We start from the raw sequence: 26,906 nt of genomic DNA, 5'->3' as shown, positions 1-26,906 counted from the left end.
AAAAATTGGTTGTGGAATTGATGTACTCAAAAAATTCCAAAAATTGTTTCTCAGTACCAGTCCACAATATGCTTATGTCATCTAAAAACCTCGTGTAGTGCTTGATGTATTCTTTCCATTGAGTGGAAAAGATGAAGTCCTGTTCCCATCTATGTAATATTATATTAGCATACATGGAGGCACATGGTGCACCCATTGCCACCCCCTTCTTTTGCCTGTATGTTTCTCCATTAAAAAACATGAAATTATTTTTTAATATAATCTCCATGAATTCTACTAATAAATTTATAGTATTAGTTGACAGAATTGATTCTTTGACTAGTGTTTCATTAAACCATTCTAGTCCCTGCTCATGAGGTATACTTGGGAACAAGTCCACAACGTCAGTGGTTATTAATAATAAATCTACTTGGAAGAATTCTCTCTGTATGCTTCTTAGAAAATCCCAAGAATCTTTGCATACGTATTGCAATGTTGTAGCAAAACTTTTTAACCTGAAGTCAACAAACTTGCCTATAGGTTCTAAAATCCCTCCTTTACCTGAGACTATCGGCCTAAACTTTAATGGTTCTAGACCTTTATGTGTCTTTGGAATTCTGAAAATTATTGGGATTTTGGGTTTGTTAACATTCAGATAATTGTAGACCTCTTCATTTATAAAACCCTGTAGTAGATGATCCATTAAAGTATACTTAATTTTGGAATAGGCCAATTTCACTTCATTTCTGGATACCAACTCGTATTTTTCAGGATCTTGTAATAAATCAAACAGATACATTTCATAATCTTGCGTGTACATCAAGACTAACCCCCCTCCTTTATCTGGTTTCATAGTTCTACATTTTTCTTTTCTTAGAAGCTGTATTAATGACATTTCTTCTGGTTTCATATTTACCGGTACTCTTTACACTGACACCTACAACTATATATATATATATATATATATATATATATATATATATATATATATATATATATATATATATATATATATATATATATATATATATATATATATATATATATATATATATATATATATATATATATATATATATATATATATATATATATATATATATATATACATACATTTACATATGTATAATAACTGACATTATTGCATACTAGCTACCAACTAGCATGGCTGTTTCTGTTCACACACTAGTATTATAGAAATCCACTAGATTTGACAGTAAATATACATGACATGCTTTGTGTACTCCACATCCTATATTCTCTTTACATTCATTCCTACTATTACATGATATGTTTATTGTAGCACAATGCTCTTGTATAACAGTCATGGCTTAGTGGTAAGTCATGCAGACTACTGTTTCCAAGGTCCTGGGTTTGGGACTGATAGTGGGATTTTATTTTGCTTTTGAACTGACTACAGGACCTGTCAATCAGAGTGACTAAGGCACTTTTAAGCAGTTGTAACTGGGTTAGCACTGGTTTGCATGGAGCTCCCGCATGCGCACTGGCGTTCAGCTCTGCGCACACCCGCTTACAACCGCTTAACAGTGCTTACTCTGGCGCACACCCGCGCTATTTTCTTTGAAAGAAATGAAAATGGGGATACAGGAAAGTGGTGAAAAAGGGGTCACAAAGAGGGTAAGACAGTAGGGAAACAAGCTTGGGTTTTGCAGGAGAGATGTAGGTAAGGTCCATAGCTGCCCATTTCTTCATCAGCAACAGCTGTGCATATGTTTGTAATTTGGTGTGACATTTGAAACCTTCCACCCCTGAGAGAGGTGTCAGGACAACAATAATACTTGTTGTACAGCCAATTGTAATTGATAGTTTCCATGTCCAGCAGACATGTGTGCAGAATGGGCAGCTATGTATGGGGCGTAATTTTTTTGTGGGTACAGAGTGCCCTTTTTTTTTTTTCTTTTTCAGGTGAGAGTGGTATGTCAGGTAAAGGAAGTCAGTATAGCTGGGGAGGTGGGTTGGGTAGGTCAACAGACAAGACAAACAAGACGCATACAGGGGCGGTGTATGACACGTGTGGGGGGGTTACACATTTGACAAGGACAGATGTTTGGATATCCAGAGCCCATGAGCCCACAGATGGCAACAGTGGAACTGATATCCCCGCCCATGGGCAGTTGCCACTGTTCCTTCACTGCCCAGGACGGGGCTGTGCTGAGGGCTGTGTAGGCCAGGCAACAGGCATGCCCGTAAGTTGTGCCACCTGTGCCTTAAGCTGGCATAGGGGCCCAAGAACAGATTCCTGGATCTCCCTACGCACCACAGTCCGGACGCTACGGAGGGTGAGTGGTGGTTCTCCTCTGGCCACACTTGCAGAGGAGGGATGGGCCCCATCCCCTGCAATGCTTCCACCCACAGGTGGCACAGGGCCACCAGAGGAGGGTCCAGACTGGGCACTAGTGCCAGGTGCACTCGCCAGCTGAGGTGGGAGAGGTGGGTCCGCTGGAACTCGCCTTCCCTGTCGTCCTATGTTTTGCATTATGTCATGACAGTTTGGGTTAGTAACATACAATACCATTCGCAATTAGTTGTAACAGCATGCATTAGTATTCCCATTAACCAAACACCCAGATATTCACACCATTGAACAGCAAGCATAACACATGCATAATTTGAACAGCAATACACAGTCTAACAACATGCAGGGTTGATTGATGGCAACAGGCCATCAGGTTTGGATGTGTGAACAGGGCAGATGCATCAACATAAATGCAAATATGTATGACAAAACAGGACAAATGTCCAGGGGTGTTAATTGTGATTGCACATACCAATTTCACGTGGAATGGATTATATGTGGTTATAGGGTAGGGTGAAGAAAATATAATTAACACCTTCAAATACCAATACATATGTTGTACATTTCTAAAAGCTGCAGATATATACACACTACTGTTCTACCTACAGTTTCCTATGTGATAACTACTTCAAGTTGGTGATAGGACTGTTACTGCTACATCAATATACATTTTATTGTTATTCATACACGTTCATATCTGGCTTTGTTCAGCTACATCATCCTGCTACATTTGCTGTATATAGCTATAGACAACTGTGGATGTTTGGTATTTCAGAAAATCATACTATCTGCATATTGCAGACTGAGAGCAACATATCCAGATCTTGGGATACACATTCCAGCTGCAGCAACATTTTAAACACATTTTGCAGTTTGGTTCTGCTTGTCACTTTCATTTCATTCTGTACTGACTGCAGTATACTTTATTCAGGGGTTATTACTACTTTATTGGTGGATTCATAACTCTTTCTCACACTCTCTCACTTGTTTTAATTTTACAATTCAGAATGGTACTTACTTTTAGGCTTTATTGACATGTTTTACCTGTAGTTATTACAATCCTTTCCAACAGTCTCACTTCTGTCATGTTTCAGTATTTCAACAGGGATGTATTTCACACATGTGTTTTGCTCATCTTCTGCAGCTGTACTTTTCAGCATGCTACAGGTTGTGTACTATTATATTACAGGTGGGGCATTTTTATTTCAGACTTTATTTCAGACATTTTCATTTTTCTGTTTGGATTACAGACTGTAACACACTTTTGTAATCAAGCAATACTTGCAAACACTCTTACACTGTTACTTGCACATTTTATTACTTAGTGACTACACTGCACTCTTTTGCTAACTGTCATACTTTTATATTTCTTTACAGTTACTGGGAGAGGATTACTGACCTGCCTGGTGGTGCAACCGCACCAGCCTATCGCCATAGGCTCTGCGGTTCGCAGAACGGACACCTGCAGCTGTAATATAAATGAAGTAATATTGGAATACACATCTCCATAATATCAGCTAGTTTAATTTCTTACATACATAATTAAATGTAACTTACTCAGTAGTGGGGCGTTGGGCATTTGCCGGGCCTCATGGATCCAAAGGTTCAGTTGGTCCTGATTACGTCTCTTCGGGTCCGCATGGTGGTGATGGACCTTCTCACCAGTCCTTGGAATCCCTGTGGCACTGGTGAGATCATGAGCCAACCGGTCCCCCGCCTCAGCCCTATATGCTCCCCACAGGACCTGGCCCTGCATGAGTTGGGCCTCATGATTATGGACAAGGAGCCAGACCATATATCTGGACTCCTCAATGCCCCACCTCTGTGCTCGAAAGCAACTACCCTCACCTACTCCTGACATTCTGGCTGCAAGTTAGTTCTACAATCGCTTATGCTGTGTCTTCCCGCCTATGGGGCTTATATGTGCCGTTTTTCCAGCACTTATCTGTGATTGGCCATTTTGGAATTGTATCAGCTTCACAAAACCTGCTTTGTCATGCTCCACTTTCTATTCATTCCTATATATTTGCTATTTCTGCATTTCTAAGTATAGCTGTCATGGCTTAGTGGTTCAGTACCTTGACTATGGTGCATGGTATCCTGGGTTCGAACCTGACCACTGCTTTTTATATTTTATGACTGTCTAGACAGGCTAGGGTGTGTGTCTGTGTAAAGGCAGTTTTGTTACAGCTTGCTCAACGTTGCCCGTCGGTTAGCTTGTTGGCGCGGTGCGCAGCTCCGCGCAAATGGGTTATGCTGGTTTACACCTCATTTGGCTGTCAGCACGCATATTACGCTCAGCTACGGGCACACAGTTTCAGCATGTTAAAACATGGCTCACCTACGGGCACTCATTTTGCACCTGTTAAACCACTGCTCACCTACGGGCAGTTAAACTGTATCTCAGCTATAGGCACATCTGGCATGTTTTATTATTTTATCTCACATTTCTTCTAAATTAATGGCCTATTTCATTACATTTTACATAAAATATAATTTTATATGTGTACATATGTGTCAGGGACTGGTTTCATGTTTATTTCACTGAAAATAAAAATTGATGTTGTGGGGGCTTGAACCATGACTGCCTGCTCTTCAGCTGATGTCTCTACCACTACGCTATTGCTTTTTGGCTTACTTTGCATAGTTAGTTCTTATATGCTTTTCCACTTATTGCTAACTGTGGCTGAGCTACGGGCACACCCGCGCAAACAAGCGCACTCATGGGCAAACATCTTTACAGTTTTAAAAAAAATATTAAACATGTTCATTTCTATGATTTTATGTTCATAGTCTGTGGGGGCATGTGTTGTGTTGTGTTTATTCACATTTCCATGTACTCTGTTGTGGGGTTTACTTTGGGCACTTTTACTCTTCTGGGGGTGTGTCCGCTTGCAGGGCTCGGCCTACGGACACGCTCCCTACTGTCTTCCACAGACCGTGTTAGCCTTAGGTGTGATTCAGCATGCCCTCATGCATATGCATGACATGCTGATGTCACATCGTTTAACTGCAGCCTCCGTGTAAGCCTTGTATCTCTTACACAGAGGCTTCATGAATCCTGCCCTATAACTACAACCAAAATAAATCCCAAATAAATCAACCCCAATAGCCATTTAAGCCAGGTTTATATAAAGCACCCAAATTAGTAATCCATAATTTTTCCTTTTTATCCAATATCTTATGTTTGGCTATGTTTGTTAAACAAGATCCAGCAACCACATCAATCCCTACAAATACAAAATGGGCTGTATGATAGGTCTTTTACAATTAATATCACTCAAATGAGTTGCTATCCTCATTTTAAAAGACCTAGATATTTGGCCCACATAGAAGGCACCACATTGGCATATATTTATGTAAATAACTCATTCAGTTTGACACATAATCAAGTGTCTAATTTCAAAGACTCTTGATGTATTGATCAAAGTAAAACACTTTTGTTTTAGATATAACTTTACAATATACTTCCTTTCAACCCATCTTGTACAGGATAAAGATCTTTGTTCATTTTTTATACCAAGACAAAACCTCACCAATATTCTTATTACATCTATAAGTAAAAGAACATGTTTCTCCTGAATATCGATTCAACAAATCAGCAGATTTTAAGATGTGCCAATGTCTATTTATTATTTGTTTGATTTTTAAGGTGTTAGTACCATATGTTGTAACAAATCTAATTTTCGGTATATCCTGAACTGGTACTTCAGTGCTATCTGTGTGGTATATAACAAAGATTTTCTTCTAAAATGTATAGCCCTATCACACACAGATTTTATGTGAGCTTTATTATATCCCCTCTCAATAAATCTATCCCTCATTTTGTGGGCCTCATCAGTATAATTTTGATCATTACTACAAATGTGGCACAATATACATATATACACACACACAAACACACACACACACACACACACACACACACACACGCCGACTCTGAGATCACAATCCTTTGGTGAAAAGGGATTTTTTCTGGAAATGGCCATCTTGGACTTGGAATATGTAAGTCTGTTTTTTCAGACATTCGGTCTTTATGTTTCAGGGCTCTCTTTAGAGTGTCCCATCATTTCAAATTGTTACCCAGCTACATTCTTGATTTGTTACACTTTAGCATACCAACACATTATCCAAAGCATAATTCTTGAGAATGAAAATTTTGTTTTTCTGTGTTGTGAACATTTCCAGTGTTTGCAAGATTATGACAGTCACATTTTTTCATAGGGAGACGGTCTTTCATTTTCAACACATGATGACAGGTGAGTTGTTATCATGTATCATGTGTTCTATATTTTAGCTGATATATTTTTTTTACATGAACTACATACCCAACCAGCCTACTGTCTGTGCTTATTGTGCCAGGCAAGAAAAGGAACCTAGAGTCACCACTGCCCTTAAATGATCTATTTGTCATGTAGATAATTACAATTTTACATTTGAACAGAAAACCAGCAACTTTCCCAAGTTGGGATCTTCTGGATAGCCAATTTGCAAGACAACAGACAATATAGGGATATACACTAATTTTGACTACTGTTTCATTAGTAAAAGCAACAGGTATAGTGTCAAAAGCCTTGGTTAGATAAAAATAAGCAGGGTGACAGATTAACAACTGTGCTTACCCCCCGTGTCCTTTGCATAGAAGCTTAGTAGATTCAGGTGACAGAACCTGCCCTTCACAAAATTAAACCTTATTGAGATTAAGATTACTTAAGTAACCAATGTCTACATAAATGAATTTTGCTATGGTACATTCCATAACTTTGAATATAAGACCGGTAAAACTGATGGATCTCTAATCTGATATAAGGCAATTATTATTTATGTTACTGTCTGTGTCTATTGTGTTACTTATTCCTGTCGAAATATTTACAGTTGTGCTGCACATAATCTGCGATGGTTTAATTCACCGCAATGCCTGATGCCACAGGTGTTCATGAAATAGCTTATTCAGCATGCCCTGGTTCTATCATCTCACTGCAATATCCACTGTGTGGAAGTCAAGTAACTCTGCATATGATATGTCAAAAACACAGATTTTTACCACATATTGTCATGCAGCTTGTTGCTGGACATACTAGGCACACCGTCCCTTGCCCTTATGAATGGTGTTCCTCTTCTTCTATGCCATTATCAGTGTTTTTAATGTTCCTGTCTTGATGTAAGGGCTGACTACACCTCCCTAGTCTGCACAAGCATTCTTTTGACATGTGCCAACTGGGACAATCATTACTGGCTGGGTGAGCATCACCACATCTTCCTTTCAACTAGCTCACCTGTTCAAGGTGGATCTCTACTGATTAACTAGAACCCTGTCATCAGAGCAGTGATATGAGTACCTTAGCAACTAGTAGAACAGTTCTTCCCTTGGATGAAGTCAATACTTTATCCCTCTGTAACACCTTATTACAATTTAGAAAAATAACATCTTCAGTTCTCTTAGAAATTCTAGAATTTATTACCAACTTTATCATAAACACTTCTGCAGTAACACCAAGGCTAGGGATATGGTAAAAATATAATTAAGTACTTGTAAACTCAATCTGTGAAAAATATTAGAATGATAAAGATCAGATAAAATTATATCACAAGTAACTACCTCAAAAGCCATATAATGATTCTAAGCTCCCTCTGTTCCTGCTGTTGAGTTGAACTGAATTACAGAAAACACAATATATGATTTGATAATTGATTTTTTCAAAGATATTTTATATTACTTCACATTAACAATCTATAAATCATGAGTCACATTTGATTAACCCTTTTTAATTACTACTTGATTTTTTTCAAAGTTATATATTCTGCATTTCAGATATCTAGAGATTTCATTGTCATGAATATTATTCCATCAAAAGGGTTGTCCTCATTTCAAATACGTCATCATGAATTCATGGTCTGGCTGATGTATTTGCTGCTATTACCTCTCTGGGTATGGCTCTAATCTTTATATCTGCAGACACAGATTTCAACAACATCCTCATCTGGAAAAGAAGAACAAAAAAGTGCATTAGTACATTTGTTTTCTGGAAATGAAATACTCATATAATGTCATTAATGACACTGCTGGTTTGCTTTATTTTAGAAATGGAAAACAGTTCAGGTATACAATGAAAAACAGATTGCTACTGCAAGATTCTCAATGATTCCGTAAATGTCAGTAGCACCTATATGAAGCTAAAAATACTGCTACAAAAGCTGAAATATGACCTTCCAAAACATAAACGCATGCCAAAATATATTACCATATATAGTACTGACATCAGGAGAATGTGCAGCTGCCTATAGATTGGAGAGATTTATTAGTCTGAATGCTTCTGACTTAAGTATAAGTACTTCATAAGAAACATAATCATAATTTATAAACATGTCACACTGTCTGCTTGTCCTGTAACAATATCCCTTCACAAGGCACCCCTGCTTATGGAAATGGCCCATTTAATCATTTTTTCTGACAGACTGAGCAACTTTGCTTTCAGGTTTCCCAGCTTCATGAATTGAAGACATGACTGAAGATGCCCTTTAACTTCACAAATAAACAACAAATACCTGAGATGTTTGATACTGTCTTGTTCAGCCTCATTTAGTTTACCTTGTAGTCACTTACAAAGATGTCCTGTCTTAATTTTTTGATGAATCTGATATGGTAGAAATAAAATTTAGGAGAAAACCATTTATTCAAAAACACTTTCATTCAATTGGATGTGGAATCATGATGTTTCATCAAGACCAGAATACCCTGTCTTCTGAAATCATTGCAACCCAGCTCATTTTGCTTCTTTGAAATATGTATTCTCATTGTGTTGGTTATATAAGTTACAGGGTATTGTGGATGGACTGTAATTCTCTAATATATATATATATATATATATATGGGTCTACTACCATAGATCGAAATTACACTATTTTGAAATACAATAGTAGTGTCCCACTAACTCGAAAGTGCACTTTCACGAAAGTCACTAGAACAGAGGGTTAGTGCTTGGGTAATGGATAGTAGATAGCTAGTAGGGCTATCTACTATCCTTAACCCAAGCCCTAACCCTAAGGTCTATGACTACCGCTCCACAGTGCAGGAAATTGTATTTCCTCCACTGAGCAGCAGTTATGGACCTATTTCCTTTACTGTGGTATGGTAGTAACGGACCTTAGGGTTAGGACTTGTGTAAAGGTTAGAGGATAGCCCTACTAGCTATCCACTATCCTTAACACAAGCCCTAAAGCTAAGGTCCATCACTACTGCACCACAGTGCAGGAAATGTCCCGTTTGACTTAGTGACTTTCGCAAAAGTGCACTTTCGTTGAAGTGCACTTTCGCGTTAGTGGGGCACTACTGTCGTATATCAAAATAGTGTAATTTCGATCTATGGTAGTATACATAGATATATATATATATATATATATATATATATATATATATATATATATATATATATATATACATATACATATATATATATATATATATATATATATATATATATATATATATATATATATATATGGAGAGACAGAGAGAGAGATAAAGCCCCCCCCCCCCCCACTTGGATGGTTTTCTTGTTTCACTTTTTTTACTTTTGTCCTGTGGTCAAGTGGTTGCCTTCCTGGGGTTAATTTTTCACTGTTTTAGGAGTCTGATGAAGTGAAGATTTGGTGAAGTAGTCTTGATGAACCAGGATTCGTTATTGTGGTACTTTGAAATTTGGAAGTAGACCCATATATATATATATGGTTCTATCTATATATATATATATATATATATATATATATATATATATATATATATATATATATATATATATATATATATATATATGCATATATATTCTGAATGTCTTTAATAAATTGCATTGTTAAGCATCCACTACCCTTATATCACCTAGTATACTGTATTGCAGTGCACAGTTCAGTCAGTGATATTCTGTGTCGTTTCTCTGAAATGCACCTGTAGATTGGAGCGCAATTTAGGCTTTAACAATTAGTCTGGTGTGCACTGAATGCGGTTGTTTCTGAATCCCATCCAGTATATGTAACATGTTTCTCAAGAATCATTTCAGACATCAGCTGATACTAAGTAAAAGTCTATTTTTCTCTTGGTTTTGATAAAGTATGACTGTACTGCACACCATTATTATTACTAAAGCATAAGGAAGCATTTCTATTGCACTGCCTTCTACAAAGACAACAGCAGATCTTTCAAGCTCTTATCATATTCCACATTACACCTGACACTAGTATGTCAGTCTGTCTGGTTTGAAAATATGCACACTCAGTTTAGCAATAATCCTAGACTAGGTGTGGGTAATGTTGGATTTCCCCATTGCTGGCCTGGTTTGATCTCATAGTTGAAGCCTGAGTGAAACAATTAAGCCAGCCGTGGATAAACCAGCATTACCCACATGCAGAAATTGATTATTACTATTATACAATAAGATATTTAAAAACTGTGTATATTATTTAAACAGTGATAATTTAGCTGAATAATTTTTCTCTCAGTTGTCTGTTATTTGCCATCTTTGCTGGGGACACTTTCCCTACACCATGGGAATGTATAGAATATGTAGATGCTGAGTCTTACACAGTACATTAAAACACACTTCTTGACACTTTCCATGTTTAAATTGCAGTTCAGTTTGAGTGGTTGCATTTTAAAGCAGTCATACTAGGATGCTTTAGTTTGTGCTTATACTTGTTATGATTTGTTTATTGATTTCTATGATGCCTGTGAATGAAGCAATTTTTTTTTATGTAGAGACTGCATGGAAGGCATATTACAATTTGCAATGCATTGGTTTGTGTTTGATATTGCTATTTTAGATTGCTGGCAGTTTTTGTGTGTTAGGAAGAATTTCACACACACACACACACACACACACACACACACACACACACACACACACACACACACACACACTCAAGCGCGCATGCACACACACACACACACACACACACACACACACACACACACACACACACACACACACACACACACACACACACTGATATCTGTGATCTATCACTCTATCTAGCTGTCTGTCTGGCTATCTATCTGTCTATGGGTGTCATACGAGTGGTCTATCACTTTATCTAATCCCAAGGGGTCAAAAAATTGATCTAATCACATTTATTCTAATGACAATCTTCAATTTATTTTGCTAGTTACAACTCTGATAATGAGTAACATTTATGATTATTTTATCACTGGTGTGAGTTTCCATAAACATTTATAATTAATGCTGCAGTTAGCTTTATTACATTGTGCTGGATTTTGCAAGCTGGTGGTCCATTTCCAGCTTTTTTTTTTTAACTTTCTTTGCTTATTGTTACTGTGGAGTTGTTATATCTAATTCATTGGGTGTGAAGGGCGCAGGGGGACTTGCCCCATGCAAACATTTTTTTTTTGAGTCATACTGGTTTAGATGTTGTCTTCAGTCAGTTGTATTTACATATTCAGATTTTTAGATTAACTGACATACATTTATATGCACACACATACACACACACATATATATATAGTTAGTTATATATATATATATATATATAGATATATATATTATATATATATATATATATATATATATATATATATATATATACATGTATATACATGTATATTTATATATATATATATATATATATATATATATATATATATATATATATATTTACACATATATATATATTCATATGTGTATATATACATATCTATATATATATATATATATATATATATATATATATATATATACACACACACATATATATATATATATATATATATATATATATATATATATATATATATATATGTATATATGTATATATATATATATATATATATATACATATACATATATGTATGTATATATGTTTACACACACAGACACACACACACACACACACACACACACACACACACACACACACACACACACACACCATCAAAAGCTTGTATTTTACAACAGGAATGCTGATTCCTGCTGGATCTGATCAGCATACACATTTTTTCAACATCAATTAGGTTTCATTGTATAATTCCAAATAATGGTTAATATCTCAGCTGCCCTGCATTTTAAGCTAACTGCCTTGCTATCATTTCTTATTTATACCCTGTTCTTCTACACTTCCTGTTTAGTCACTCTGTGAAATCCAGTTTTCTGTAACCTCAGTTAGCATGCCAGGACTATCTGTCAAGAATTGCATATGTTCTGGGAAATTCATGTTCATTTCTTTACAATCACACTCCATTCACTTTAACTTTTTCTTTTGGCTTCTGTCTTCCACAGCATCAAGTGCCTTCCCTGTTGAAATCTATCTTCACATTATTATGGTAAAGAATCTGTGTTATAGTTTTGCTATCATGCCTTCCAGTGAACAGTCTGCTGGAGTTACTTTCTTAAATAGTGGCTGGATTGATCTTCTTGCAATTCATGAAATTCTTAAAAGTTTTCTCCAATACAAGAGTTCAAAAGCATAAACATTTCAATACATAGCCATATGTTAGTGCTAGAAAAACAAAGATTTGATTATATAGTCAGAGATTTATTGACAATGTGATGTCCCTGCTCTTTAAAATTTTATTTAAATTTGCCGTAACTTTCATTTTAAAATGTAATCATTTTTTTTAAATTTCATGGCTGCAATCACGAACAGCAGAGACCTTCGAGTCCAGAAAAATAAAATTGGTCACTCTCTCCTCTTCTTCCTCATCTCGTTGATCGAGCTAGGTGACATATGTTTAGTTTTTTTAATTTATTTCATTATGAGAAGTTTCTTCTTTCACCTTCAACATGCTCTTTATTTCTTCCTAGCTTTCAACTATTATGGTGGCATCATCTGCATTTCTGAGGTTGTTAATATTTCTCCCAAGTTCAGGCAATGTTCATTCCAATGTCAAATTCATCTAACCCATAATTGTGCATGGTAGAGTTAGCATATAAACTGAGTAAATGGGGTGACAATATACAGTCCTTACTCACTCTTTTTTTTTAACTTAAACCAGTCACTTTTTCATATTCAGTTCTAACTGTTGCTTCTTGCTCCATATATAGATTATACATGTGGCACATAAGGTGAGCTGTTATCCCCAATTCCCTAAGCAGTTGCCAAAATTGGTTATGGTCCAGAAAGCCAAAAGCAGCGACTCACTAATGGTGCAGCAGCAATGTGGCTGCACTAACACTATTGACATTTGCAGGACAACAAATAGCAGTGTCCATTTAATATGCATGCAGCCAGGACAGTGTCAAGGTTGAAGAGACTGGCATCATGGATGCAGCACATGTGACTACAAATAGCAGTGTCCATTTAATATGCATGCAGCCAGGACAGTGTCAAGGTTGAAGAGACTGGCATCATGGATGCAGCACATATGACTACAAATAGCAGTGTCTATTTAATATGCATGCGGCCAGGACAGTGTCAAGGTTGAAGAGACTGGCATCATGGATGCAGCACGTGACAACAAATAGCAACATCTATTTAATATGCACACAGCAAGGACAGTGTGTAGGATGAAGAGCCTCGCATCATTGATGCAGCACATGTGACTACAAATAGCAGTGTCTATTTAATATGCATGCAGCCAGGACAGTGTGTAGGATGAAGAGCCTTGCATCGTTGACGCAGCACGTGACTACAAATAGCAGTGTCTATTTAATATGCATGCAGCGAGGGCAGTGTGTAGGATGAAGAGCCTCGCATCGTTGATGCAGCACATATGACTACAAATAGCAGTGTCTATTTAATATGCATGCAGCGAGGGCAGTGTGTAGGATTAAGAGCCTCACATCATGTATGCAGCACATGTGACTACAAATAGCAGTGTCTATTTATTATGCATGCAGCCAGGACAGTGTGTAGGATAAAGATCCTGGCGTCATGGATGCAGCACATGTGACTACAAATAGCAGTGTCTATTTAATATGCATGCAGCCAGGGCAGTGTGTAGGATGAAGAGCCTCACATCATGGATACAGCACATGTGACTACAAATAGCAGTGTCTATTTAATATGCATGCAGCCAGGGCAGTGTGTAGGATTAAAAGCCTCACATCATGGATGCAGCACATGTGACTACAAATAGCAGTGTCTATTTAATATGCATGCAGCCAGGGCAGTGTGTAGGATGAAGAGCCTCACATCATTGATGCAGTACATGTGACTACAAATAGCAGTGTCTATTTAATATGCATGCAGCCAGGGCAGTGTGTAGGATGAAGAGCCTCACATCATTGATGCAGCACATGTGGTACATCATTTTAAGGTATCTTGCAGCCACATGAAAATACCAGCAGCGGAGGATGGCGGTTATGATGCAGGAGTACCCCAGTGATGTTTGGGAGTACGCACACACAGTTGTATAATATAATGTTGCTGTAATCAAAAGCAGCAAGGGCACACACACATACATGTGCAATAGAAGGGAATGTAACACAGATGCAGAGGCTGCAGTAGTTGTTACACAATCAATAAAAGAGTCAGTAGAGATGAGCAACATAACATCGGTAGTGGAGCTACTGAACACAACAACAGACAGAAAAGCAAAGCAAAGAAGTTGCTGTGACAGTTCAGCATTTATCAAGATTGTGAGGTGTATATTCATGTGAGGTGAGATGTATTACATTAATGTGATGTAACTACTTGCATTAGAGCTGGCAATACCATAGTGTCAGCATTGGACCCTTATTTTGCCATGAATGTCATTAAAACATGTGTATCTATGTTCAGAGTTAGTGCAGAATGGCACAAAATACACTGAACCAACCGATATCGCCAACATCCTGGCAGACAGGTTCCGCGCAAACATCACCCCCTCTCACTCCACAAAAGGGCCCATAACCATACCAGAAGAATGTACAGTCCCTGAAATCACAGACACTCAGGTTAAAACAGCCCTCTCCAAAGCCAAAAACACAGCATTAATGGGACTGGGCGGTGTCCCAGGCTGCATCCTACATGAGCTCAAAGGCTAACTAACCCCTCACCTAAACACACTGTTCAGACTCAGCCTCGCCACAGGATACATACCCATGGAGTGACACACAGCAACGGTTATTCCACTTCACAAAGGTGGATCCACAACAGACCCCGAAAGCTATCGCCCTATATGCCTGACTAGCTTGGTCTGCAAGGTTATGGAGTGCATCATCATAGAACTCATTAACAGAGACATTGGGAACCTCCAAACACTGGACCCTACCTAGTTTGGCTTTGTTATGGGCATATCATGCCTCCTAAACCTGGTGGACTTCTTTGAGACAGGTACCAAGGCTATACATGAAGGAAAGGTGGTACACACAGCCTACCTAGACCTTGCTAAGGCCTTCCACACCATTCCCCCATTCTGGTATTGTAGACAAGCTCACTAGCCTGAACATAAACCCCTACATTACAAGATGGGTTGCCAACTTGCTCACTGACAGAACCCACATGGTGAGAGTTGCTGGAGCTAGGTTTGACTCTAAACTGGTTACAAATGGCATTCCCCAGGGCTCAGTCCTAGGACCTCTCCTGTTCGGCATATACTTCTCAGAGGTACAGGCAAGCACAGAAGGACTATGGCTGGCCAAGTTTGCAGACGACTGCAAACTAGGGGCTATAATTGACTCTCTGGCTGACACAGACATCATCCAAAAGGGTCTCACTGAGACAGATACCTGGTGTCAAAATCATGGCCTCAAGCTAAATGCCAAAAAGTGCATGGTCATCCCCTTTGGAAAAAACAAGGTACCCACAAACTACCACATAGGTGGTAGTCCCCTAAATACGGCAGACGTAATAAGGGATCTGGGGACCCAAGTAGATAGTAATCTCACCTTTGATAATCACATTGCCAAAGTGGTTAGAAAATCCTTCTAAGTGGCCCACCTAATCACAAAAGGGTTTGCATCCAGATCAAAAAGGTCATTGTGCCCCTCTACTCATCACTCATCAGACCCCTCATAGAGTACAATGCCCCATTTGGGATGTACCTTACAAGACACCTGCAACTGCTGGAAAGACCACAGAAGTACCTCATCAAGAGGATTACTAGCCTCAAACAGACTTATGCAGCTCGACTGAAGAAACTCCAATTGTACTCGGTTGCATACCGCCTACTCAGAGATGATCTCTGCCTGACATACAAGGCCATGTCCAACCCAGAATTGATGGACATGCTCCACCTAAAGAAAACCTTATCCCCTCAAGCCACATGCTCTAGGGAACTAAACCTCACCACAACAATAAATAGGACTTGCTGGAGGGATAGATTCCTGTCCCAGAGACTTCCCATGCTTTGGAACAAGATCCCCATCTACATTAGGCAGAGCTCCTCACTAACACTCTTCAAAAGAAACCTTGCAGAGTGGATGGGAAACAGAAAGTTTACCTCTGGGATCACTTCAGTGGCTCTGCTGGACAGAGGCACAGGGAACTAATCTAAGGGGGCAGCGAAAGCCAACACATTCTGGCTAGGGTTATAAATGCCTTCAGGCAGATAGCCTAGTACCAAACTATGAATCTAAATATACACAGTAAAGTGTAATTTCCCTTAAGAGCACATAGAGATTACAGTCAGTCCGAGGCTGTTTGCTCCCTTGCTCTACAGGTCCCCAGTAATACTCCCCACTGGCAGAGCTATAGGGTCCAGATCTCAGCCAGCTGGGCAAGCTAAAATCTCCAGCACCCTCTCTGACCAACCAGTGCTTCATGTCCCTCCCCCAGTAGCTATCACACACACTTTGAGATAAGAGTTTATATAACCACACAGACACTTCTGGGGAAGGCTGGCACAGGTTCTCTGGCTGTGCCCCTTTTACCCAGACTATACGATAGTACCACTTGCCACCACCCAGCTAATATTTATCACCTACCCAAAGGCCCTTAAAAGGGTGTCCAGTTATTACTGTGCAATATTATTATCTAGTTGGTAGATGTGACTAAACAGTCAAGCTTATTTGGAGTGACTTGGACAGTAAACTCTATAAATATGCAATGTACTCTAGAGCTTAAATTATCTCTACACAAACCAACTACAATTAAAAGGTTTTAAAATATTTAATACTAAGTAATTAAAACCACAAGACAATACTTTTTACTACACAGTCAGTGCTAGTCAAGAGTTCAGAAATCACACAGAAATACTTAAAATAATTCAGTAGTACAGTTCTGACATAACAGAAAAACACAGTCTAAATTTTCTAGTTCTAGCTATCTCTAAAAGAAAACATAAGTCTAAGATAACTTGCATAAGACAACAGGCAGAGTGCTGTAAGTTGGATGATCAAGACGAAAATGCTTAATGCCTTCTGATTCTCTCTGTTTAAATTGCTATTGCAGTTCTGATAAACATTACATCATCTTTACACTTTCCTAGAGTTCCCAGGCTACATATTAACTGCATTTACAGTCTTAACATCTCTCTTTTGTTATCTTGCAGCTGGTCAGGAGCAGAACAATAAAATACATTTGCATGTTTAAATCTAGCAATTTAACTCTTGGTTAAAACAATAGAAAGAATTGTTTTCATCTAGACTTCTCAGCACCACTGTCTACTTCAAAGGGTCACCCCATGCTTTACTTTGCTCAGTAGACTGCACTGTTGACACATTTATTTCCAGTTTTACATGTAATAGTATTTCTTTACATTTAAGTCAACAAGCCTGTAGTTTACATTCATATTTACAAATGATAGACTTATCTGCACAATTCTGTCTGGCTAGGCTGGCAGCCTTCACCCTTCTCTACCAGTTTTCAAATTCTACATCAATGCCAGGTCTATCAGCTATTACCCCACCCCTCAGACTTAATCTGTATGCTGCTGGGGCCAGTTGTGTAACCTAAATCCAGACCATCTCTTCCTACTACAGTCTCAGATGCCCAAGATGTTAATTTATCCATGGTCACCTGGTTCATAGATGGGATGTTATTCCTCTATGTCATGGGGCTAGCAGGTGGAATGGATCTCTGCTCTTGATGATAAAAGTTTCAGTTAAAATATCTAATGTTCTTCAAATTATTGAGATGAGAAGTGAAGCCCGTTTGATGATCTTTATGTTGAAATGTTCAGCATTTCACACACAAAGGCTAATGAAAATATGACGTGGGGATTTTTGATGGACAAACTAGCAGCCATTGGTGTTCAGTGTATTTCATGATTTCATCCTGTTTTTGCATCTGTAATGCTATAGCTGAAACATTTGGATGCCTCCAACATACCTAAAACTTCTGCAAGTTGTTTTCTTTGCTGAAAACCATTGGTGGTGAAAAAACATGTAGTGAAGGAAATAATCAGTGATTGAACTAAAAATAAATAAATAAATAAATCGCGCAGGGACAGAAGCCTTGTTCGATATGCACTTCCAACTGCGATAACATCCGAGTCTTAAATACATCTGTAATGAGTTACATGGTGAAATGAAATTCATTTTAAAAAGTAAATTTTAAAAGATAATCTTAACAAACATATAACTAATGCAACTAACTGGCAACTATTTCAAACTGCATTTAATGTTACCTACAGCATTAAGCCCTGTTGCACTGTTAGCTTTTAAAAAATAATTGCAATCCTAATTGCTTAATCTCCAAATCATTGCTAAAAAATACCCTCGTTTATGGATAGAATATCATTGACCAGAACAGCAAATAAATGTTTGTTAAAATTTTTTAAAAACAAACTATGCTTGACTAAACCATTAGTGAATCAATTTTCATTAAGGCAATTTTCTAGTAGTCTCACCTATTTAAAAACACATCTCAAACACTTGACAATTAAAGCAAGATGTTTGTCAATAAAAAATTAAGATGTGTAATCCTAACAATCAACTAATACTAATAAATGTACACGCTTTATAAAAAAGAAAGGTATATTACCATAGATTACACATGATACAGCACTTTCTTTATATTACCACCAGTTTTAAATGTAAATACTCACTACTCACTTTTGAAATGTCCATATTCCACAATATAATTATCAATTTATTTTATGTTATTAATAGTAGTCTTACTAAGTCAATTTGTGTTGGAAACATTTTAGACTACATTTTGCTAGAACATTCCTTTATTATAGGTTCATAATTAGTACTAAGCTAACTGCCCTTGAAGCCATTTTAAGCCTAGCCAGTTATCCCTTGTGAGACTCAAACCCTGCACCTTGTGTTTGTAAGGCAGCTACCTTAACCATTAGGCCACTCTCCCAACCCAATTATGAAATGTATGATTAAATACGTGAAAATATATAATTTCTATGTTTCCTTACTTCTGATCTTGAAATAAGTTTAGTCTAATTATAGCATTTGCCTATAAATAATTTTATCAAAATGTTTGCAAACTCAGCATCTATACAGCACAGTTGACATGCTCTAAAACCTGCCCTGTATCACATAGCATCTCATGAACATGGGGTGAAGATTTTAACAATATAAATAATTATTAATGGAAGTTGGTTTGTGAAAAAAAATTGCTATAGAATTTTCAGCTGTGTATATCCAAATGAGCACTAACATCCAAAAATATGCCACTGTTAGTCCATCTCTACTGAAGCAAAAAATATAAAAAAAAAAATCACTGCTAAAATTCATATCAGCACTAAACAGGCCAATATAGTGTGAAAATCCCATACAAATAATAAATAAGTTATCAATGAAATGCTTATAAAAGGTAATATAGGTAAAGAAAGAATGTATATGCAAACAATTGTTTTCCCATTAAGATAACACCAAGTTTGCAAACAATGTGCACAGCTCTTACCCCAATCGCTACCAATTTTAACTGTTAAAAAATAACATTATCAAACACCAAAAATGTTTTTAACATTAAATACAGCAGTATGCAGAAAATGTTAATCTTGCTGTTGATAAAATTTGTAATCTTGGCATTCAATCCTAAACATATTGTGGAAACAAAGAAAATGTCTGTGCATCAACTGTAAAAAGCATGGTTTCAGTTTCTACTGCTTCATGCTACGTTACTTTAAATATTTTCAGGAATCTTTACTAATCGATTCAGATTGTTGTGTAATGATATTTAACATATTGTCTAACTAATGAGAAATATATTCTGTTTTGAGCCACTGTTTGCCAATATAGGTGATAAGGGAAATTGTCTATCCCCCGGATTCATGAAGCTCGGCGCAAGTCCGGCGTAAGGCTTGCGCCAGCCGTGCAGCGTAGATATGGAGTAGTCAGGCCATATGCATATTAATGAAGGCATGCAGCCGCCACAGCCACGTGCATAGGAAACATGCGCGAGTGCAAGGGGCGTATTGAAGTTGCGCAGGGAGGTGTGTCAATGTCGGCTTTCGAGGAGCAACCTAAACTGCTGAACATTATATTCCACCAGCAATAGTAATCGTACCTATCAGTGTCCGTGGAGACTGAAACGTATGGAAAGCAGAGTCCCTGCGAACAGAAAATGAAGACTCAAACACAAATGGATGGTAGGGAATAACGGGTCCCTACCCATGAACAAATGACAGGAAAGCTGTGTGCCTGTAGTCCAACGTAGTGTTGATAGCTATACCATGTGGAAGTGAAACGTATCAGATGTTAGCGCCCCGCCAGAAGGTATGTCCAGTCCAACGGAGAGGGTCACCAGCCGACCCATAATTTGAGGGAGGGAATATAGCTGTGCAGATGTGTCCATAACAAAATACATGAGGAGAAATGTAGATATAGGTAGTAACCGTATGTCTGAATCATATCCCACAAGCCATGTAATAGTCACATACAAAAGGTATGTCCATATTTCTCATACCAAATGTGATAGGAAATAGCATACGCATGTAAACGAAACAGAAGGAGCATATAAATGAGCCATAACAACACGGACACATGTAGGCCGAATGGAACAGTATGATCCGTACCGTCAACCAAGATTACCACCTGTCCCACTTTGCAAGCGACAGTCCCTCTGTGGGCAGATGTGTCCTGACACAAACATGTAAAACTGGCAAATGTCCAAAGAATGTTGGACATAATTCCTCTGTAGATGTCATTCAATAGTTGCATTAAACATATTTCACTGGACTTATAATACATAAATGTCATAACAAACAGAATAAGATACCGAAATGCTACAAGAATAAGCTTAGATATAGGCAAGAATTGTAAGTTCTATCTGCCAAACTGACCGTGGGTATGTGTTGGCCTGTAAAATATGCTGTGTTCACCGAAACTGTCACAGTAGGGTTGCCACCCTTACAAATGGCCAAAGTGGGACATGTTTGGTACAGACATCAGACTGTACAGGCAGGCACATACCCACAGCCAGTACAAAGGACAGAACATAACTGTTTTGCCTACAGAAAAGCATATTCCTGTAGCATTTTAGTTGCTTATTCTGTTTCTCATAACAGTCAGGTATTTCAGATACAGAATTAACTGTTTAATGCAACTATCACATAAAATGTAAGAAATATGTTTGTCCTAAAATCTCAGGACATTTGCCATGTTGACAATTACATGTCAGGACTCAACTGCCTAAAGAGGGACTGCCCCTCGCAAAGTGGGACAGGTGGTAACCCTATGTCACATTGTGGCCAATTGAAAAGGTGGAAACACAACTGTTGACTGTGGGGAGGCAATGTCCACAACAGTCGGACATGTGTAAGGAACAGCTTGTATATAGGAAAAGGTGCCATCCTACCAATGAGTAGAACAGGCTGGCAAAATCCGGAAGGCAGCTGTATAATCCGAATGTGTATGTGACACAGTTGAACGGGTAGTACCCGGATACACCAACCAAGTAATGAAAGTGAAGTAAGGATGTGTACCTATGTGCGTGAGGTATAGCATGTGGAAAGCAAACATGGCAGGGTATTCCACACAACCATAAAGGTACCCAACACATTTAGGGTAGTCAATGTGTAACTCTGGCCGTGTCATGGGCCAACAACCAAAGTAGTGCTCTATGGGGTGTGAGTAATTTGCGTGTGAGGGGTGTGTGTTTAATGGTAAAGTCCTCAAAGGTGATACTTGTGTCGTATGCAGAAAAGGTGAACCAGAGGTGTATGAGGGGGCATTGGGTGAAGTGGAAAGAAACACAACCTCATGTAGAAACAGCTGCAAGACAAGCAGACAGGCCATACTGTAGAACACAATCCCACAAACATATGAATATGGAAATATGCGAGACAAATGTATAGATACGGCACCGTCACATACCCACAGATGGGTCCTGATGGAACTGGCTATAACAAACGCAACACACCTGGATGCATAATAGCCTACCCAGCATATCCTCCACAACACACAGCCTGCCACCATACCAGAACATCCACCAAATCCAGCCGTACTTGGTCCACTGGTTTGTTGCAGAAACAGCTACACACAGTGATCCCTACGCATATGTAGTAGGTATTGTCACCCTAGGCAGTGTCAGGATTGCAAACCATGTATCCCCTGCAAGTAAAACCCCCTGCACATTTTCGTGAAGCCACAAAAATCTTTGTTATCTAACTTGTGTTGGTCTTGACCAATTTTTGGGATATCCCTCACGGGATGACCAACTTGTGTAAATAGTAAATTGGGTATGATGACATGATGTCCAATCCAGTAGATATCTGGACACAAGTCAGAACGTGCAATGGAGGTCCATGACACTGTCCAGCCCTAAGTGGGCATGCATAACCTACCACCCAGGATAAAATACCTTCCCGTGATGCACGTGTCCAGACATGAATAGGAGGGAGAATATAATGCACACATTTGCAAAGTGGAAAACAGCAAGAGGGCAAGAAAGACACTACATAAACAGGTCAACCCTGATCAAGTGTGAAGGACACTGACTGTGTGCAGTCGTGACTGACCATACCTGTCAACCTGTGTGAGCAAGATATCTGGACAGAGCCGTGAATATAAGTGAGACAAAGGTCCAAAATCAGGGACAATCTGTAAACATATCTCTTAGAAAAATAGAATTTGATAGAATAACAGTTTGCACATTGGCATTAATGTCTGGAGTATGAAGTCTGAAACCCAACTGTCTGTCAGCACGTTCCGGCTGTAGTCTTTAATGCTGAGCTACTGCTGTGCCAGAACACAACAGTGTATTACAGAGGTCCATGCCATACCACTCAACTGTCCGGATATTTGCAGAATGACTAGGGTCACCACCTGTCCCACTTTGCGAGTAGCAATCCCTCTGTAGGCAGTTGTGTCCTGTGAAAAAAATCAAGACATAGCAAATGTCTTGAGAGTTTATTTCCTAATTTACTTTAATAGTCGCATAAAATGGTTATTTTATATATGAATCCTCAATATGTTATATGAAGTAGCATAAGCAATTGAAATGTTACTAAAATAAGCTTTTATATGTACAAAAAAGGTTAATGTTCAGTACTATGCACGGCTGTAGGTATGTTTTGTCCTGGAAAATCTGACATCTCTACAGAACATGTCCCACTTTGGGCAATCGAAAAGGTGGCAACCCTAAGAATGACCACAGGTTCGCCCCATAGTGTTGGTGTGTGCCTCCAACAATCTGCACCAGTGTGGTAAATAGCTGAGGATTGATGTCACTAAATAATGAGAAATATCCTGAGTATAAGACTCCACAACCTGCAGAATAGTCATGCTAATGCAAAACCTAGCATTCTATCAAAGTTCTAAGCTTGTAAGAGCAATCGTTAAAATGTGTCCCTAATTGTCCCCCCATCATGTAGGTTTTGCACAGGTTCAGTGCTGTAAGAGGTTCAGAGGTATGGTCCGTACATATTTACAGGAACAGCCCTTCACACTTGTGTAATGTACAACTGCATACTTGTAGTCACTTCATGTCCAAAAATAATAATCCCCATATGACTGTATACAGGTAATAGTCAAATGTGAATGGGAACACACCTCACCGTGGAGTATGGACTGTAACAACCCCACCCATAATATGTAATGCCAACAGAATAAGCTGCTAACAGGTGCCCAAACACCTGTGTCTATAAACACAGGTAAAACTTCAAAATGGGGAGATAATCCCTGTCCATATGCTTCGTCTGACATTTGACCTCAGCCAGACAAGTTCCGTTCACCAGGTGGACAAGCCTAAACCCAAATCACTACATGAACACCCTGACAATCAAAGACCTGTATGTAGTTGGACTATATGCCTAGGTGTTCTGCATATCCTCAGAGTGATTAACAATGCAGCCAGAGTCCACAGCAGTAGGCAATAGGGAATGTGTAATATGTAGTAGTGCCTTTTTCCCAGCAGGAGAATGGATGCCTTTGTCATAGGTGAAGCGGTGAGGCATATGTTGATGTAGCTAAGTACTATGGGTATGCATATCAATGAGGGAGAACACCAATAGAATAGCGGTTTCGGTATCCGGCCAATGTGAATGTAGTCTCGGTTGACCTACGACCACTGCACATATAACTTGAAAGTGTAATGAAAGCGTTCATGCAGTACACACATTTAAATATGTAAAGGTGAACGTGTGTTTTGCAGTAGTCCGTAAACTGGAATACAGATATGTAACTGTTACTGTCAGAATTATGAAGGTTCATGGAAGCACAATTATCTATGAAACATATGTAACCCACAATAAGGATATGCAAGTGTGCCTGCGCATGTGTAATCCACTCACAGAATAGAAAATGAATGGTGCTTTCCCCACGTTCTATGTACATGGCTCAAACCTGTTAAACCCGTAAAGTACGAAAACGGACAAAGCCATGACAACAACTGGTACAAATAGGGACAATCCCCAGATATTGCCTAACAAACATAGAAAGTGGATAGAATAACAGGTGTGTCACTAGCATGGATTCTCTGAAGGGTAAGAAGTCGTAACCTGAAATGTTTGTCATTATTTACCAACGTCAGTCTTTAATGATATGCCACTAACTTGCCAGATAGACACAAGGTTATGAAAAACGGACCACAAATAGGGACAATCCCCAGATATTGCCTAACAAACATAGAAAGTGGATAGAATAACAGGTGTGTCACTAGCATGGATTCTCTGAAGGGTATGAAGTCATAACCTGAACTGTTTGTCATTATTTACCAACGTCAGTCTTTAATGATATGCCACTAACTTGCCAGATAGACACAAGGTTATGAAAAACGGAGCAAAGATAAGAGGCAAACAGCTGTACATGCAGCAGAAATCTGTAAAGTTGAAAGGTATGATATGGAGATATATATATGTATACACATATATCCACAGACATAATCCAAAGCAAATTACGAGATGAGGAATGTACAGACATATGTATATATGTACAGATATTTATATCTATACACACATGATACATGAATAGATATATACACAAAAAATTGATCCGTATGAAGTGCGGACCATCATTGATGTTAAAGACGTCACAGCTGCAACTACAATATAGCTGTACATGCAACAGTAGCAGGTGCAAGGGTAATAACACATGGGTCGATTGAATGTATGACGTACGAGCTGATATCCGCAGAGTGGAGAGTGCTCGATAGTGTCCTCACACTTTATTATCGCTCACATTAAACATGTCTAATGGGTACTGTGGAGATGTGTCAGGTATGGAAATCATGGGTATGCAGAATTGGGCCAAGGTGTTGGTTGGCACAGATCTATTAGGTACGCCCCATGGAAGTGATCAATATACCTATGTGGGTATAGCACACGCCTATATTCACCAGAAAGGTGCAACACATCCACTGGATATTGTGTAAATCATTGGGGGAAGACATAGGGACCTATATCAGTGTCATGTAGGTGATTATCATGGATGGACACGCATACGACCAAGATGGTAACCATACCTGCCAGAATGTCAGGATAAGACAGCTGGACTAAGGCATAGTACACGACAGACAAATAGGGACTATATTAAATATACCTCAGACAAAGTCAAACCGTTGATAGAATAATTGCGTAGTCAGGAATACGAATGTTATGAGAGTTAGTAATCATGAAATAGAAATGTCAGTCATGATTACTTAACCGCACAGTCCATCTTGGCTTGCCAGCAATCTATCAGAAAGGCACATTATCATGACAAATGTAACAGAATCATAGGTCAAACCCCAGGGCGTATACCCATAATGTGTACAGGTGAGAGGTATAAAGGTAACCCGTCCTAAGTAAATGTACAGAACTAGTGATACTAGGTGGACAGTTGAGAAGAAAGACGTCAGGACAAATGACAAAACATGTACAAGTCATAAGCATGTTTGTCCACAAATGTGAATTACAATGCATGGCCTGTGAAAGTCAATGTGGAAGGTTAATAGACTCAAATGACATGTGTCCCTCAGGGTGTTATGCAGTGTCACCGATACAGTGTCCAGTCCCCCATACTCGTACGTGAGCTCTGCCACTGACAGAAAGTGCAAATACTGGCGTACACATAAGGTACATGATGGAATAAGTAGTGTGCATAAGCACCTGTTGGCCTGTGTGAGGAATATAACCCAGTGGGTGGGTGTGTCCTGCAATAGGAATGTAATGTAAACTGGCCTGTGATGGCGCCATGTATTGTGTGTATTGGCATAACTGTACAAATGTGCAGATGTATGCCTCATATGTGTGGTGTGTTCCTCTCACAATCTGTACCTGTCTGCCAAATACCTGAGAACTGACATCATTAAATAATGATAAACATATGTGTTTAAGACCCCAAATCCCTCAGAAAGGTCATAC

The 26,906-nt window shown here is 38.6% G+C and overlaps 1 long non-coding RNA gene across 1 annotated transcript in view; it reads right to left on the bottom strand.

Moving 5' to 3' along the window:
* Positions 1–8,046: 8,046 nt before the first annotated feature.
* The window catches only part of LOC122794809, a 54,326-nt gene continuing 35,466 nt past the window's right edge, over positions 8,047–26,906 (bottom strand). The window contains exon 2 of the long non-coding RNA XR_006363709.1: positions 8,047–8,277. This is a non-coding gene — a long non-coding RNA (uncharacterized LOC122794809). The remainder of the gene's footprint in view (positions 8,278–26,906) is intronic.

Source organism: Protopterus annectens, chromosome 2.part1 (genome assembly GCF_019279795.1).
Source record: "Protopterus annectens isolate FY-2018-M chromosome 2.part1, PAN1.0, whole genome shotgun sequence".
NCBI classification, from domain to species: Eukaryota; Metazoa; Chordata; order Ceratodontiformes; family Protopteridae; genus Protopterus; species Protopterus annectens.
The sequence above is the reverse complement of the archived record's forward strand: the minus strand, read 5'-3'. Positions and strand labels throughout refer to the sequence as shown.